The 17058-nt window shown below is 41.2% G+C and overlaps 1 long non-coding RNA gene across 3 annotated transcripts in view; it reads right to left on the reverse strand.

Annotated features, from left to right (window-relative positions):
• Positions 1-17058, reverse strand: part of LOC106580135 (uncharacterized) — a 76866-nt gene that overhangs the window by 25112 nt on the left and 34696 nt on the right. For all 3 annotated transcript variants that reach the window (XR_001322812.2, XR_001322811.2, XR_001322810.2), the window contains exon 2: positions 13714-13804. This is a non-coding gene — a long non-coding RNA (uncharacterized lncRNA). The remainder of the gene's footprint in view (positions 1-13713; positions 13805-17058) is intronic.

The raw sequence follows: 17058 nt of genomic DNA on the forward strand, positions 1-17058 counted from the left end.
TTTTGTATGCAATTGTCATTGTCACTCAGAGACATTGTCAGGCCGGATTCTCATCTCCTTAAACCACAGACTTTCTTTAGAAGTGTCAGAATACAGTTGGAATTCAGGGAAACCAGCCGTCTTGCTTTTTCTCTTTCCTTTGCATAGTTCTGGAGAGCAAGTGAGGGTGTACTAAATAGATTATGGTTGTGTTATCTATTTTGTATTTGTTTGTCCATATGGTTGAGGCTTACCCATATGAACATAAGTATAAAAGTTCAAAAATACATGTAATCTGTTTAATCTGCCGAAATTAGTTTGCATGCTCATGCAGCGTTCACACATGCACGTACATGTATGCATGCACACAGGCACACACACGTACGCACACACACGCACATCCAAACCATTTGTTGTAGAGGAACATGACTAATATTTCCGGGAATGTGGAATGAATGAATGAATGAATGAAGGAAAATGCATATGCAACACTATGTCCTCCTTCACATTAAAGAATCAAATCTGATCTTATGTGGGCATTGGGCATTGAGGGTGGGAAAGTGGCGAGGCGGAAGCATTGGTTTAAGGTGTGAAAAAGATGGTGCCCAAGTGAAGTCAGATGGTGTGCTGTCCCCTAATTGATTGCCTAGGCTAACAAGAGCTTAATGTATTCTATTATGCTCATCATTCGTCCATGTTCATTAAGGCAGGAAACAACATGATCTTTTTTGTTTTGCCCCTTTCTCCCCCCCCCCCCCCCCCTCGCTCTCTCTTTCTGCCTCTTTCTCTCTTAGTGGTTGGGGGATATGACAGGCAAGGCATCCTCTACCGCCCCAAATGGCACAGCCAGGATAACAATGGGAGGATGAGAGGAAGAAAAGAGAAAAGGAGGAAATAAGAAAGTGGTAGGAGGATGGAAAGATGAGTGAGAGAAAACAGATGAATACAGCAAGGAAGTAAGGTAAGCAGATGAGAGGAATGTAAGAGAAATAGGTTGGAGAGGGGCAAGGAGGGTGAGAGGAGGTAGCCTAGCGGTTAAGAGCGATGAGCCAGTAGCCGAAAGGTCGCTGGTTCGTAATCCCCGAGCCGACTAGGTGGAAATCTGTAGTTGTGCCCCTGAGCAAGGCACCTAAGAATGTGAAATGTCAGAATATAGTAGAGAGAATTATTTATTTCAGCTTTTATTTCTTTCATCACATTCCCAGTGGGTCAGAAGTTTACATACACTCAATTAGTATTTGGTAGCATTGCCTTTAAATTGTTTAACTTGGGTCAAACGTTTTGCGTAGCCTTACACAAGCTTCCCACAATAAGTTGGGTGAATTTTGGCCCATTCCTCCTGACAGAGCTGGTGTAACTGAGTCAGGTTTGTAGGCCTCCTTGCTCGCACATGCTTTTTCAGTTCTGTCCACAAATTTTCTATGGGACTGAGGTCAGGGCTTTGTGATGGCGACTCCATTACTTTGACTTTGTTGTCCTTAAGCCATTTTGCCACAACTTTGGAAGTATGCTTGGGGTCATTGTCCATTTGGAAGACCCATTTGCGACCAAGCTTTGACATCCTGACTGATGTCTTGAGATGTTGCTTCAATATATCCACATAATTTTCCATTCCTCATGATGCTGTCTATTTTGTGAAGTGCACCTGTCCCTCCTGCAGCAAAGCACCCCGCACAACGTGATGCTGCCACCCCCGTGCTACACGGTTGGGATGGTGTTCTTCGGCTTGCAAGAATCCCCCTTTTTCCTCCAAACATAACGATGGTCATTATGGCCAAACAGTTCTATTTTTGTTTCATCAGACCAGAGGACATTTCTCCAAAAAGTACGATCTGTGTCCGCTTGTGCAGTTGCAAACCGTAATCTGGCTTTTTTATGGAGGTTTTGGAGCAGTGGCTTTTTCCTTGTTGAGTGGCCTTTCAGGTTATGTCGATATAGGACTCGTTTTACTGTAGATATAGATACTTTTTGCTGTTGTTCTGGGATTGATTTGCGCTTTTCGCACCAAAGTACGCTCATCTCTAAGAGACAGAACGCGTCTCCTTCCTGAGCGGTATGACGGCTGCGTGGTCCCATGGTATTTATACTTGCGTACTATTGTTTGTACAGATGAACGTGGTACCTTCAGGCGTTTGGAAAATGCTCCCAAGGATGAACCAGACTTGTGGAGGTCTACAATTTTTTTTTCTGAGGTCTTGGCTGATTTCTTTTGATTTTCCCATGATGTCAAGCAAAGAGGCACTGAGTTTGAAGGTAGGCCTTGAAATACATCCACAGGTACACCTCCAATTGACTCAAATGATGTCAATTAGCCTATCAGAAGCTTCTAAACCCATGACATCATTTTCTGGAATTTTCCAAACTGTTTAAAGGCACAGTCAACTTAGTGTATGTAAATTTCTGACCCACTGGAATTGTGATACAGTGAATTATAAGTGAAATAATCTGTCTGTAAACAATTGTTGGAAAAATTACTTGTGTCATGCACAAAGATGTCCCAACTGACTTGCCAAAACTATAGTTTGTTAACAAGAGAGTTGTGGAGTGGTTGAAAAACCTGTTTAAATGACTCCAACCTCAGTCTACGTGAACTAAGAAAATGAGAGGAAGCTAGAGAGTGAGAGAGAGGGAAAGGATGATGCCTCTACCCCCCCACTCCCTGTTCCTGTCAGCTTCCTAGTCTCTCCATCTACCCCAACCACCCCTCCTCTCTCCCTACCTTCTTTGCCCCTCTTGCCCCTTTCTCTCCCTAATGAGAGCTGGCGAGACAATGGTGCCATTGTTGGCAGCATTTGGAACCCTGCGCTGAGAACAATCGCTGTTTACCCAAGCAGTGGCACAGCCCAAACCCTGTCCTCTGATTAAGTCTGCTCCCTCCGCTATGCAAGCTGCTACAAAGGGCCATTGAGCCAACCACTAGGACCCTTCGTCTCCTCCTCTCCTCTCTTTCCATCCCCTTGATCCCATCTCTCTCCCGATATCATCACTCTTTCCTCCATCTTGGTTTGTTTCTCATTCGCTCGGTCTCAACCTCGTCCCTATTTCTGATGTGAACAGCATTCCCTCTCTGATTTGCACATGGTTCATCAAGGTCAGCAAGGTTCATCAATGTCCACACATAACCACACTCATGAGATTGTAGAGGAAGAATGAGAGAGAGGTAGATAGAGACGGGGAGGAAAAAAGAGGGAGTGCAAAAGAGAGAACAATAGAAAACAACTTATGTCGATATATGAAAATATTATGGCTAAAAGAGAGTTAGTGGATATGAAAAATCCTCTCTTTCAGAATGACCTTGATAATCCAGGACAAAGCTAATTTCTTTGATACAGATTAAATGTTGCGGGCATGTAGAGGCTATACCACTACATGCAAAAAGCCTTTCCAAGCGCTCTCGAATCATAATAAAATGTACATGAATGAAGGGAGTGTTATCCAACCTACGCTTGTGAGGAGACACAGTGAATCAGTGGATTCCGAGCCTTTTGCTCTGACACATCGCTGGATCGCGGTGCCTCGCTACAGACCATGATACCTGCGCCATGCAAAGCAGAATCATGAATATGTGTAATTAGGTAGGACTGGTGTAATTTTTCTGGGTTATGGGATGTGACATTTGTGGGGCAGGAGCATACATCAGCGAAAGCATACATGACAAATGAATAATCCATTTCTCCACATTACAGCGTTTTACAGGGCTGTCGCAATACGCAAATACACATTCATACACTCTTAGAAAAAAGTGTTCCAGAAGGGTTCTTGGCTGTCCCCATAGAAGAACCCTTTTTAAATCCCCGGTAGAACCCTTTTTGGTTCCAGATAGAACCCTTTTGGGTTCCTCTGTGGAAAGGGTTTTACATGGAACCCAAAAGGGTTCTACCTGGAACCAAAAGGGTTGAACCTGGAACCAAAAAGGGTTCTTCAAAGGGTTCTCCTATTGGGACAGCCAAATAACCATTTTAGGTTCTAGATAGCACCTTATTGTACACTCATAGACACTGGAATGATGGCTGTCACAACACATGCACATTTCAAATCAGTGTGGCTTTTGACATTAAAATACTAATATTGCATGATTTTCTATAATTGTATTTATTTCATATTAAAATAGTGTGTCACTAACTCCAGCATAACAATATTGACTGATCATATAAAATATATACAAATAGTGTGTTGATTGTTTCTCAAAAAACAACAGTATTTTTTTTTTCACACAAAGAATACAAAAAAAAGATGCACACCGTAAATGAAAGGGACACGTACACTAGACATGAGGATTGTCAGAAGCACCCAATTACTCAATGCAAATAGGGGGGGCTGGGAAAGAAAATCAACAAAACCTCAATGAATATAGCAAGAGTCCACAGTGGCAGAAAGAGACAAAGACTGCCATCAGAAGGCAACACAGAAGCTAGAAATCCTACATGAGAAGCGTTATGGAATATAATAATAGAGCATAAGCATGTTTGAAAGATCACATGTAATGAGTGACATTAGTGATAGGGTTATGTTTTAAATCAGCTTACAGATAGGACACTGCTGATGAGAAAATGCACTCTAAACTGCACATTGCTCTAACACACACTCATGGACACATACGCACAGAGAGACTCACACAGACACACACACAGAGGTCTTTGTGGTCGAGTATGAAGATGAGAGGCTGTGATAATGATGGAACAGTGAGATATCATTAGTTAATGGCCAGGGTCCATGGGTCAGCTCCCTGTAGCTGAAATATAGAAAGATAGCATTCTGATTGGTCCCCTGATAAGGGACTATTCTCCTTAATGAGGGTGGAATGTGCTCCACATGATACCATAACAGGTTAGTTTTGTGATATCATTGGCTGTAGGTGTAGAATTCCAATAGGAAAACACACTTGAAATGATTATTGAAAATAATACTGCTGTTAACTTGATAACTTCAAACAGAAAATCCATAAATAACTAAATAATCATGTGGAATAGCATCAGACTGAAGCAAGTACACCTGCAAATACTTTCACGTCCAGAAACAGTTTTAGAAATATAAGTGTTCAAGGGAACACGTGCATGCATACATACACACTCAATGAACACCAAAAACACAACCAGTTACGCTTTGTATGTACACACATACACACAACCCGCCACTCCGGCGCTTCAGAGAGAGCCAATTTACAAACACTAGTATACTGTACTCGCCCCCGCCTCCACACCTCTCCTCTTCTCGCCTCTCTCCTTTCCTCGCAGTGCCCCCTTCCCCCACTCACATCCTCGGTGCTGCCACACACACCCAAGGGGAGGACACACCGCTCATGGCACACAGGAAATTAACTTGACATTTGATTCAGAAATACAAAATACATATTTCGAGTAGGAAAAAAACAAAGTGTACCCAGGCAGAGATAGGGCCTAGTAGGCTATAAACCAAGGCCCCCTCACCTAAGCCCGGAAACGCATTCGGGGGGAATTCAGTGATCTGCAATCCAGATGCCACGGGTGCCCACAGAAAATGACCTTCATTTTTCCCAGTCCTCGTCTGGAGACACTGCCTGTCTTTCCCCATCTCCGTTTTGTATCACTTCCTTCAGTTTTGATATCCAATCCATTATCTTCTGTGTTTATGTATCGTTCTACGTGATGGGAGGTTTAGAGTGATAATAGACATTGGTGAAGAACTTGGTGATGTGTATGCTTACACTCATAATTAAGCCCCACCCCTTTGACACACTCTTAGTAAATATTTAAATGAGATCAAATGAAGGATTTATTCGTAGAAATGCAACCTATTCGGTTTTTACTGTGGATGTCATATAGCTTGCAGCACATTGGTTTTGTTTGGACACACCTACTCATTCTAGGGTTTTTATTTATTTTTACAAATGACTATTTCCTACATTGTAGAATAATAGAGAAGACATCAAAACTATGAAGTAACCTGTGGAATCATGTGGTAACCAAAAAAGTGTTCTTCAAAGTAGCCACCCTTTGCCTTGATGACAGCTTTGCATTCTCTCAACCAGCTTCATGAGATAGTCACCTGGAATGCATTTCAATTACCAGGTGTGCCTTGTTGAAAGTTAAGGTGGGGTTGGTATACAGAAGAAAGCCCTATTTGGTAAAAGACAAGTCCATATTATGCCAAGAACAGCTCAAATAAGCAAAGAGAAACAACAGTCTCATTACTTATCCTCTGCTGTAGAGTTAACTGCACCTCAGATTGTAGCCCAAATAAATGCTTCACAGAGTTCAAGTAACAGACACATTTCAACATCAACTGTTCAGAGGAGACTGCGTGAATCAGGCCTTCATGGGGAATTGTTGCAAAGAAACCACTATGAAATGACACCAATAAGAAGAATAGAATTGCTTGGGCCAAGAAACACAAGCAATGGACATTAGAGCGGTGAAAATCTGTCCTTTGGTCTGATGAGTCCAAATTTTAGATTTTGGGTTCCAAACCGCTGAGTCTTTGTGAGATGCAGAGTAGGTGAACGGATGATTTCCGCATGTGTGGTTCCCACCGTGAAGCATGGAGGAGGAGGTGTGATGGTGTGGGGGTGCTTTGCTGGTGACACTGTCAATGATTTATTTAAAATTCAAGGCACACTTAACCAGCATGGCTACCACAGCATTCTGCAGCGATACGCCATCTTGTCTGGTTTGCGCTTAGTGGGACTCATTTTTTTTTCAACAGGACAATGATCCAAAACAGACCTCCAGGCTGTGTAAGGGCTATTTTACCAAGAAGGAAAGTGATGGAGTGCTGCATCAGATGATCTGGCCTCAACCCAATTGAGATGGTTTGGAATGAGTTGCACCGCAGAGTGAAGGAAAAGCAGCCAACAAGTGCTCAGCATATAGGGAACTCCTTCAAGACTGTTGGAAAAGCATTCCAGTTGAAGCTGGTTGAGAGAATGCCAAGAGTGTGCAAAGCTGTCATGATGGCAAACAGTGTCTACTTTGAAGAATCTCAAATTTAAAATATATTTAGAATTGTTTAACACTTTTTTGGTTACTATATGATTCCATGTGTTATTTCATAGTTTTAATGACTTCACTATTATTCTACAATGCAGAAAATAGTAAAAATAAAGAAAAACCCTTGAATGAGTGCGCCTGTCCAAACTTTTGACTGGTACTGTATATTCATAAACATGCTTAGTTAACAAACCCACACACGCTCACGCACACACATGCAAGATCTTCCATAATTTTTGATTGGATTAATGCTTTAGCCAAAGGTTCTCAGTCACTTCGGCATGGCACCCAACAAATGTGAGCAACCTCTGTAGTACACCCACCAGGCCACAATTAATTAATCTTTATTAACTGTTGCCAGACATACACATGCACACCCACACACACACACACCAAGACGACGGCCTAGCCATTGTCTGTCTCAGTCCCACCTCTATTAGACATGCAGGAATGTTAACATCATTATGCATTATTGTAAGTGTCTGTCTATGCCTTCCCCCTCTTCTCTCGCTCGCCATGTTGTGGCTGAAGGGTAGTCCAGTCTCTGTGTGTGTGTGTGTGTGTGTGTGTGTGTGTGTGTGTGTGTGTGTGTGTGTGTGTGTGTGTGTGCGTGCGCGCGCGTGCGTGCGTGCGTGCGAGGTGTAATTATTCCAGTGTTCTTTTATATGCTACTGCACACAAATCACTGATCATTGTTTAAATATGGGCAGCTCAGAGCACTATGTAGACATATACACACACACAGTCTATGCCTTTTTCACAGTTATAAATACTATTATAGTATATCTAGCTATATTAAAATACAAAATACTGTTCAAAATTAAAGTAGTCAAAGTTATCTTAAATGTGTGAATTATATTGAAATTAAGTTGAAGGTTGAGTACACCATCCCTGGTTAGATGTACACAGAATGGCATACCTGTAATCTGCCAGCAGGCTATCTCCCATTTGAAAACACTGAGCAGTCGAAAGACAAATTGTATTTCAAATTTTCACTGTAAAAATGTTATTGAAAATGTTTTTACACATACAACCTGCATGACCAGAGTACAATTTCCTCATCCGAAGTATATATAATACATTACAAACAAATCTCAATGTGCATGGTGTACACTGATTTGAATATCCAGGAATATAATGTGAATATGTGATTTGTGAAAAGGGCTAAGGGCAAGAAAAGGGCGGGGGTGGTTGTCAATCCCTAATCCCCCTCGCTTGGGCTTAATGAACGTACTCAGGAAAATGTCACATTTTTGATAAGGTTGAAGTGTCGGCTGGTTTTTAGTGAGCGGATGGGGGATAAGGGGGAGACTTTCATTAGCTGTGGTGTTAGTAATATATGTTTTGCATTTCTCTGATGCTGTATAGGGCCATAGCAGCGTTGCATCAGCCAACACACGAAGTACTGCCCTGCCCTCCCTAACCTGGTCTCTTCCATCAAAACACAAGAGACACATTTTCATTTCAATTCACTGCATTCAGCTGATGAAAAAAAGGATTGAGAATAGATTATCTAATTCTCAAAAAACATTTATGCAAAATGTTGCTAAGGAGTGAAGGGAGGAGAATAAGGAGTAACAGGGAAATGACACATTCAAGATGTATCTTGTTTGGGCTTTGCATTGTCTTGCAACCTTGAAATTGGCATTTGGAGAATCTGAATTCAAATTGGTCCATCTAGGCCCAAAGGAGGGATATTCAAAAACACTTCTGTACAAATCTACAACTAAAAAGAACGGTTTGGAATAAGACAGAGATAAATGAAGCAGTATTTTTTGTCCATCTACCCCTTTTGTCAAAAAAGCTATATCTTAAATTGTGCAGGGCATGAGGTTTGCCTAGCGAGGGTAAGTACCAAGCCTTACCACTCCTCTTGGCTTCTGCATCTCCCCTCCCTCCTTCCACCTTCCCTCTCCTCCTTGCTGCCAGCGATTTGCATTCATTTGCATGATTTTATTATGCGCATATTCTTTGTTCTTGCTGTAAAATGATGATGCAGGAGAAACCCTACCTACGCAGCGCTATTACACACTCCACTGATGGCTACTTGGATATTAAATGGAGAAAAAAACAGCCGTTTTATTCCTTTTAATTATAAATTGATAACTGATGTCGTCAAGCCCCCACCCCACCCCAAATGCCCTACTCCTGGTAATTCCACGAATCAAAATGAGAAAAAAATATGGAAATGTTACGGTTTTGTGGGGGGGAAAATGCCGGAAAGAATGTGCTATCGCTAAGAGGCACAAGCCTCAGCAATATATAGCATGGTGGAAGGATCGCACCCAGGCATGAAATATGGAATTACATGATGAATAGGAAATAGGAAAATTATAGTTGGAAAATAAATAATTTTAATGAAATAGCAGCTTTCATATAAATACATTTAGCAAATGACCTATTTTCTTTGGTTAATGCTTTAACCTTGCTGCTTTATTACCACTATCTACTATTTGTTTATTATGCATTTATTGCATGATAATAAAGACTTAATTCATATTGTAGATTTCTGCTTATGGACTTCTGAAAGCCGTGTTGTACGCTGGCACCTATTGTCATCTGTGTGCCAAAGCACACGCACGAACACACACAGATGCACACACACACACACACACACACACACACACACACACACACACACACACACACACACACACACACACACACACACACACTGTACCTCTCTTTAATCATGCAAACACATGCAGGGGACTTCATTATGTCCTGTGGCCTAGTGTTAATGACATGGAGGCTGCATGCGGTTATATTCTGAAAGGTCTACTTAAGGCAAACGTAGGCTGTGCCTTGTGAACATCAACACCTGACAACCACTCTCTGTCATATTTCCACAGGTTTTATTTTAGATAAACATTAGTGCTAAATTGTACAAGTAATGCTGTGTCATATAAAAGCAATAGGATATAAACATGCGTGATATTTTGCATTTTCATGGTTGCTATTCTATGAATAAAATGTATATATATGTGTGTGTATATATATATATATATATATATACATACACACACACACACACACACACACACACACACACATATATATATATATATATACACACACACACTACCGGTCAAAAGAACTTGTTGGCTGCTTTTCCTTCATTCTGTGGACCGACTCATCCCAAACCATCTCAATTTGGTTGGGGGGTTGTGGAGGCCAGGTCATCTGATGCAGCAGATAGTCCCACTAAGCCCAAACCAGATGGGATGACGTATTGCTGCAGCAGAATGCTGTGGTAACCATGCTGGTTCAGTGTGCCTTGAATTCTAAATAAATCACAGACAGTGTCACCAGCAAAGCAACCCCACACCATAACACCTCCTCCTCCATGCTTTACGGTGGGAAATACACATCCAGAGATCATCTGTTCACCCACACTGCATCTCACAAAGACACGGCAGTTGGAACAAAAAATCTCCAATTTGGACTCCAGACCAAAGGACAAATTTCCACCGGTCTAATGTCAATTGCTCGTGTTTCTTGGCCCAAGCAAATCTCTTCTTATTATTGATGTCCTTTAGTAGTGGTTTCTTTGCAGCAATTCGACCATGAAGGCCTGATTCACAGTCTCCTCTGAACAGTTGATGTTTAGATGTGTCTGTTACTTGAACTCTGAAGCATTTATTTGGGCTGCAATTTCTGCGACTGGTAACTCTAATGAACTTATCCTCTACATCAGAGGTAACTCTGGGTCTTCCATTCCTGTGGCTACTGCACTTGAAGAAACTTTCAAAGTTCTTGAAATTTTCCGTATTGATTGGCCTTCATGTCTTAAAGTAATGATGGACTCTTGTTTCTCTTTGCTTATTTGAGCTGTTCTTGCCATAATATGGGCATCTTATACCAAATAGGGCTATCTTCTGTATACCCCCCTACCTTGTGACAACACAACTGATTAGCTCAAACGCATTAAGAAGGAAATAAATTCCACAAATTCACTTTTAAGACAGCACACCTGTTAATTGAAATGCATTCCAGGGGACTACCTCATGAAGCTGGTTGAGAGAATTCCAAGAGTGTGCAAAGCTGTCATCAAGGCAAAGGGTGGCTACTTTGAAGAATCTCAAATATAAATAATATACTGCTCAAAAGAATAAAGGGAACACTAAAATAACACATCCTAGATCTGAATGAAAGAAATAATCTTATTAAATACTTTTTTCTTTACATAGTTGAATGTGCTGACAACAAAATCACACAAAAAGAATCAATGGAAATCCAATTTATCAACCCATGGAGGTCTGGATTTGGAGTCACACTCAAAATTAAAGTGGAAAACCACACTACAGGCTGATCCAACTTTGATGTAATGTCCTTAAAACAAGTCAAAATGAGGCTCAGTAGTGTGTGTGGCCTCCACGTGCCTGTATGACCTCCCTACAATGCCTGGGCATGCTCCTGATGAGGTGGCGGATGACCTCCTGAGGGATCTCCTCCCAGACCTGGACTAAAGCATCCGCCAACTCCTGGACAGTCTGTGGTGCAACGTGGCGTTGGTGGATGGAGAAAATAGTAAAAAAATTGTAAAAATAAATAAAAACCCTTGAATGAGTAGGTGTTCTAAAACCTTTGACCTGTAGTGTGTGTATCTATACATAAGTCATTTGAATTTCAGAAGGCACATGTACCCACTGCCCACTGCGCATGCAGCACATTTAAACACAAAAGCAATTATTGTAATTTGGATATGGTCAGGGGAGTATAACATGGGAGATAGAAATGATAGGCTGCATTAGACCTGTTTCCAGGGGAATGTTTCAGGAGTGTCACTGCACATCTTTATCTGAGAGTTGAAAATAGCCATCCCTTCCTGTTTGGGCTTTAACCCCATGACCCCAACCATGCACTTACACAGGCAATGGCTGATGGGAGGTTAGACACCAATCTGACTCTTAAAAAGCGTAGTGTGCCAGTTATCTTCCATTGCAGTCTACCTAAATGCAACAGTGGATATAGTGGTCTAATGACTAACACAGTGCTTTTAGGATGGTGACATGGATGCTATGGTATTGTTGTAAAACATCCTAAACAAGGTGGATTTAGTATTTTGGAGAGGACCATGGTTAAAGCCCGCATTCATATTTGATAAGCATTTCAAATATAGAATGAACTCAAACCAATGGCCCGATACTGAAAGACTCCAGTTAACAATATCCATCTACCTTCCTCCTGACTTACAAGTCCACCGCACAACGCGTTCCTGAAGACACATATAGTAACATTTACCCACATAATGGACTGGAGTTTTTTTGTTTAGTTTCAATGGAACACCAACCAGACGGACAATAGCGTATGATCTTGTCAACAGCCAACACTGGCAACAGCGTAAATTGCATCCCTCCAGAGAGAGGTATAGTTAGATTTGAATTACAATACACACAATATAACCATGCCAGGGTGCTTCTTACTATTTAATACCAAAACTCTAAACCACATTCTCAGTCTGAGAAATTTGTATTTTTGGTATTTTTTCACAAATCCTTGGCCTTGACTGTATCAATGGTTTAAAAATAAACTAATGATTTGATAACAGTGCTCCTCTCTATGACAGCTAAAGGTCTTGGAGTTTAAATGGCGGGTAGTGACTCTGCTGCTGACTCTCCTGCCTGGCGACTCGGGCTGCCCTCCCTAATTGGCCCTTCAGAGCACTCCACCAATTGACAAAGAGTAGAGGGAGTAATTACAGTGGGTACACTACCAGACGCTGAGGCCCATGGGTGCTGACATCACTCTCACTCTCTTGAACCCTTGATTTCCACAACTTCACACAAGAAATCAGCTTTACTGGAATACCAATACATACAAACAGCCTTTTGGAGTTGCCAGAACATTCGGTCAGAATGGTACTAGGGGTAAGCGCTTGGTATTTGTACTGTTTTGAGAGTGAGTGAGAGGTCGGTATTTTTAGCTATCGGAATTTTTTTGCTGACAGAGTTGTATGTCTACTGATTTAGCATATTGTGCACAGCACACACATTCAATATCCCAGGAAACTAACATCCTGTCAATCTCTCCAGCTGTGTCTGAGATAGTTATACAAAGGTTAAGGTCAAAGGTCCAATCAAGGATAAAATAAATGCTGAGGAAATAGGCCATAAAAATATCACGAAACAAGACCTTCTGCAACACATCACTAAAGCAAGCTAATTGTGTAGTCCTCTGTCATATTAAATGTCATAGACCAACCAATGTGGCAGTACAACTACAATGCTACATCCACACATCATGCACAGATCATGTGGTGAATAATAAGGGGATGTTCCAAATAACCTCCCCAAGAACCCTGCCTGTTTGTACATCATTTGCAATGACTATAGCCATTTGTATTACCTTTTTATGGGTTCCACCTTTTAGACTGTGAGGTTGTGCTGATGGCAAACAGTGAACGCAAGCCTCGGCCCCCCTTTGACTCATGTCTTTGGTACGGACCAGAGGGCAGAGGAACGGGTCATTGGATTTGATATTGCCTATGGCCACGTTGTATGAGTTCCCCTCAAACCAGTGTTTTTTTCTGTTTACTGTGTTCCCTGGACCGCTACTAATATCCAAGGGTTTACTCAACACAGAGGCTAACTTTGCTGTGGGCATGCAGAGACACACGCTCAAGCACACATGTACAGACGCTCACATGAACAAGAACAGAGTGCACGCACATGCACACACACACAAACATACACACACACAGCATGGTCAGTTGAGCATTTGCTTCTTTGTGTCTTTTGACCCCTTTGGCTTTCTAACCCGAGCTCACCTCATGTTGGTTTAGCAGTAGGCAAAGTCCCAGACATCTCCATTAGGCCTCTCTCCGATAGCAGGGGAATCAGGGCCATATTCCTCCAACCCTACAACACAAGGAAAAACACACACAGAGGCAAAAGTGTAAATGTAATGCTTTTCCATGCAGCCAGAAACCTTTACATGTCAAATATAGTTTCTAGAATAAATCACAATTAATATGTTCCAGAGGAGAGGCAGATCGATGATCACATGACGCTTGCGAGCAGAGGTAGCATTTACCAGCGCTAAGTTTGCTCTACAGAATTCAAATTGGTAATAACTTCACACTGCTGAACCTTTACACACAGCCACAAATAGCAGCTCTAACACCTTGATGTCATATGACTGCTTCGCTCCACTTAGAAACATTTTTTTTTAAATATATTTCAGTGAAATCATTTCAGCAATGTCAATTGACTGAAGATATGTGCTATGTGTGATGAAATTAACCCACAATAGCCTACTCTGATATGTTCAACATTGTTCTTTAGAATGGCGGATAAAAATGAATAGCAGCAGCAATGGTATATGAGTAAGAAGTGTTATCCCAAAGCCTGATAAAATATATTAAAACATATGAAATAGCTAAATACCGTATGGCATGAATTGTAGCCCAGACTGCCTTGTCTAGAGCTGTTTGTAGAGGTGTTTCGGTGCATACCGATGCTCCATGAGCTGCCATGTCCCCCTGATCCCTGACCCCACTCTGTGGACAGAACGGGGCTGTGGTGGGAGAGTGGGGTCTAGACCCTGTTCTTGGGAGGACATGGCCCTCTGGGGTCAAGGGTTAACTCTGCAACCCACCAAGAAGAATCTAATTTTCTTTTCAGAGACAACAGCATCACTAGTGATGGCCTCCACATCACAGAGAATGGATTAGTCCACAACCAATGGAGAACAATATATGAAGCCTTCCAATCCATATCTCTGTAATAGCGCTCCATAGAGAAGGTCACCATTGACAACTGTATCCAGTCAACCAAATGTGTTGACATTCATATTACAATTGAGTGAAGCCAGAGTAACATAACTGGTCCCCTTACTCTTGCAAAGTTAATTTGAGTGGCTACCAATGTTCTGGTTGATCAAGGGACGTGATTGATGAGACGTTGTATAATGACAACACATACAGTGCCTTGCAAAAGTATTCATCCCCCTTGGCGTTTTTCCTATTGTTGCACTACAACCTGTAATTTAAATTTGATTTTTATTTGGATTTCATGTAATGGACATACACAAAATAGTTCAAATTGGTGAAGTGAAATGAAAAAAATTACTTGTTTAAAACCTCTGGGATAGGGGGCAGTATTTTCACATCTGGATGAAAAGCATGCCCATAGTAAACTGCCTGCTACTCAGGCCCAGAAGCTAGGATATGCATATAATTAGTATATGTGGATAGAAAACACTCTGTAGTTTCTAAAACTGTTAGAATAATGTCTGTGAGTAGAGCAGAACTGATTTGGCAGGCGAAACCCCGAGCACAATCCATCCAGGGAATTTGTTTTTTGAGGTCACTGTGTTTTCCAATTGTTTTCTAAGGGAGACCTGATTTATTAGGGCCCAGATTGCAGTTCCTATGGCTTCCACTAGATGTCAACAGTCTTTAGAAATTGTTCTATGTTTTTCTTTTGAGAAATGAAGAAGTAGGGCTGTTCTTTGTAGGTGTCACTCTGAAGGGCTTTAGTCTTTTGTTGCGCGTGAACTGGAGCGCGCTTCACGTTGTTTTTATCTGGTATTAGAAACAGTTTATTCCGTCTTAAATTTTATCATTTATTTACATTTTAGGATACCTGAGGTTGGATTAGAAATGTTGTTTGAAATGTTTGGACCAAGTTTACAGGTAACTTATTAGATACTTTGTAGTCATGTTGGAACTGGTGTATTTCTGAATCAAAATAAAATTAATTGACATTTTGGGGATATAAAGAAGGAATTTATTAAACAAAACGACCATTCATTGTGTAACTGAGACATTTGAGATTGCAAAAAGAAGAAGATCTTCAAAGGTAAGGCATTTATTATATGGCTATTTCTGACTTTTGTGTCGCACCTGCCTGGTTGAAAAATGATTTTCATGTGTTTGTATGCGGGACGATGTCCTCAGATAATTGCATGGTTTGCTTTCGCCGTAAAGCCTTTTTGAAATCTGACATAGCGGCTGGATTAACAAGAAGTTAAGCTGTATTTTGATGTATTACACTTATATTTTCGTGAAGGTTGAATATTGATATTTCTGTAGTTTGAATTTGGCGCGCTACAATTTCACTGGATGTTGTAAAATCTATCCTGCTAACGGGATTCGAGCGGGATTCACGCTTAGGGATGCCTAAGAGGTAAAAAAAATATATAATAATAATAATAAATGGAAAAGTGGTGCATGCATGTGAATTCACCCCCATTGCTATGAAGCCCCTAAATAAGATCTGGTGCAACCAATTACCTTCAGAAGTCACATAATTAGTTACATAGTTAGATTGCACACAGGTGGACTTTATTTACGTGTCACATGATCTCAGTATATATACAGCTGTTCTGAAAGGCCCCAGAGTCTGCAACACCACTAAGCAAGGGGCACCATCAAGCTAGCAGCACCATGAAGACCAAGGAGCTCTCCAAACAGGTCAGGGGCAAAGTTGTGGAGAAGTACACATCAGCGTTAGGTTATAAAAAAAATATCAGAAACTATGAATATTCCACGGAGCACCATTAAATCTATTATAATTAAGATTATGGCCCCACAACAAACCTGCCAAGAGAGGGCTGCCCACCAAAACACATGGACCAGGCAAGGAGTGCATTAATCAGAGAGGCAACAAAGAGACCAATGATAACCCTGAAGGAGATGCAAAGCTCCACAGCAGAGATTGGAGTATCTGTCCATAGGACCATTTTAAGCCGTACACTCCACAGAGCTGGGCTTTACAGAAGAGTGGCCAGAATAAAGCCATTGCTTTAAGAAAAAAATGTGTGAGACTCCCCAAACATATGGAAGAAGGTACTCTGGTCAGATGAGACTAAAATTGAGCTTTTTGGCCATCAAGGAAAATGCATTGTCTGGCTAGTTATGCACGCTCAAGTTTTCTGTTTGTTTGCCTTATTTGTTTCACAATAAAAAATATTTTGCATCTTCAAAGTCGTAGGCAAGTTGTGTAAATCAAATGATACAAACCCTCCAAAAAAATATTTTAATTCCAGGTTGTAAGGCAACAAAATAGGAAAAATTTCGCAAGCCACTATACTATTATTTATACCAGTACCAGTCAAAGGTTTGGACACACCTACTCATTCATGTGTTTTTCTTTATTTTGAGTATTTT

This window comes from Salmo salar, chromosome ssa20 (assembly GCF_905237065.1).
Source record: "Salmo salar chromosome ssa20, Ssal_v3.1, whole genome shotgun sequence".
NCBI lineage: Eukaryota > Metazoa > Chordata > Actinopteri > Salmoniformes > Salmonidae > Salmo > Salmo salar.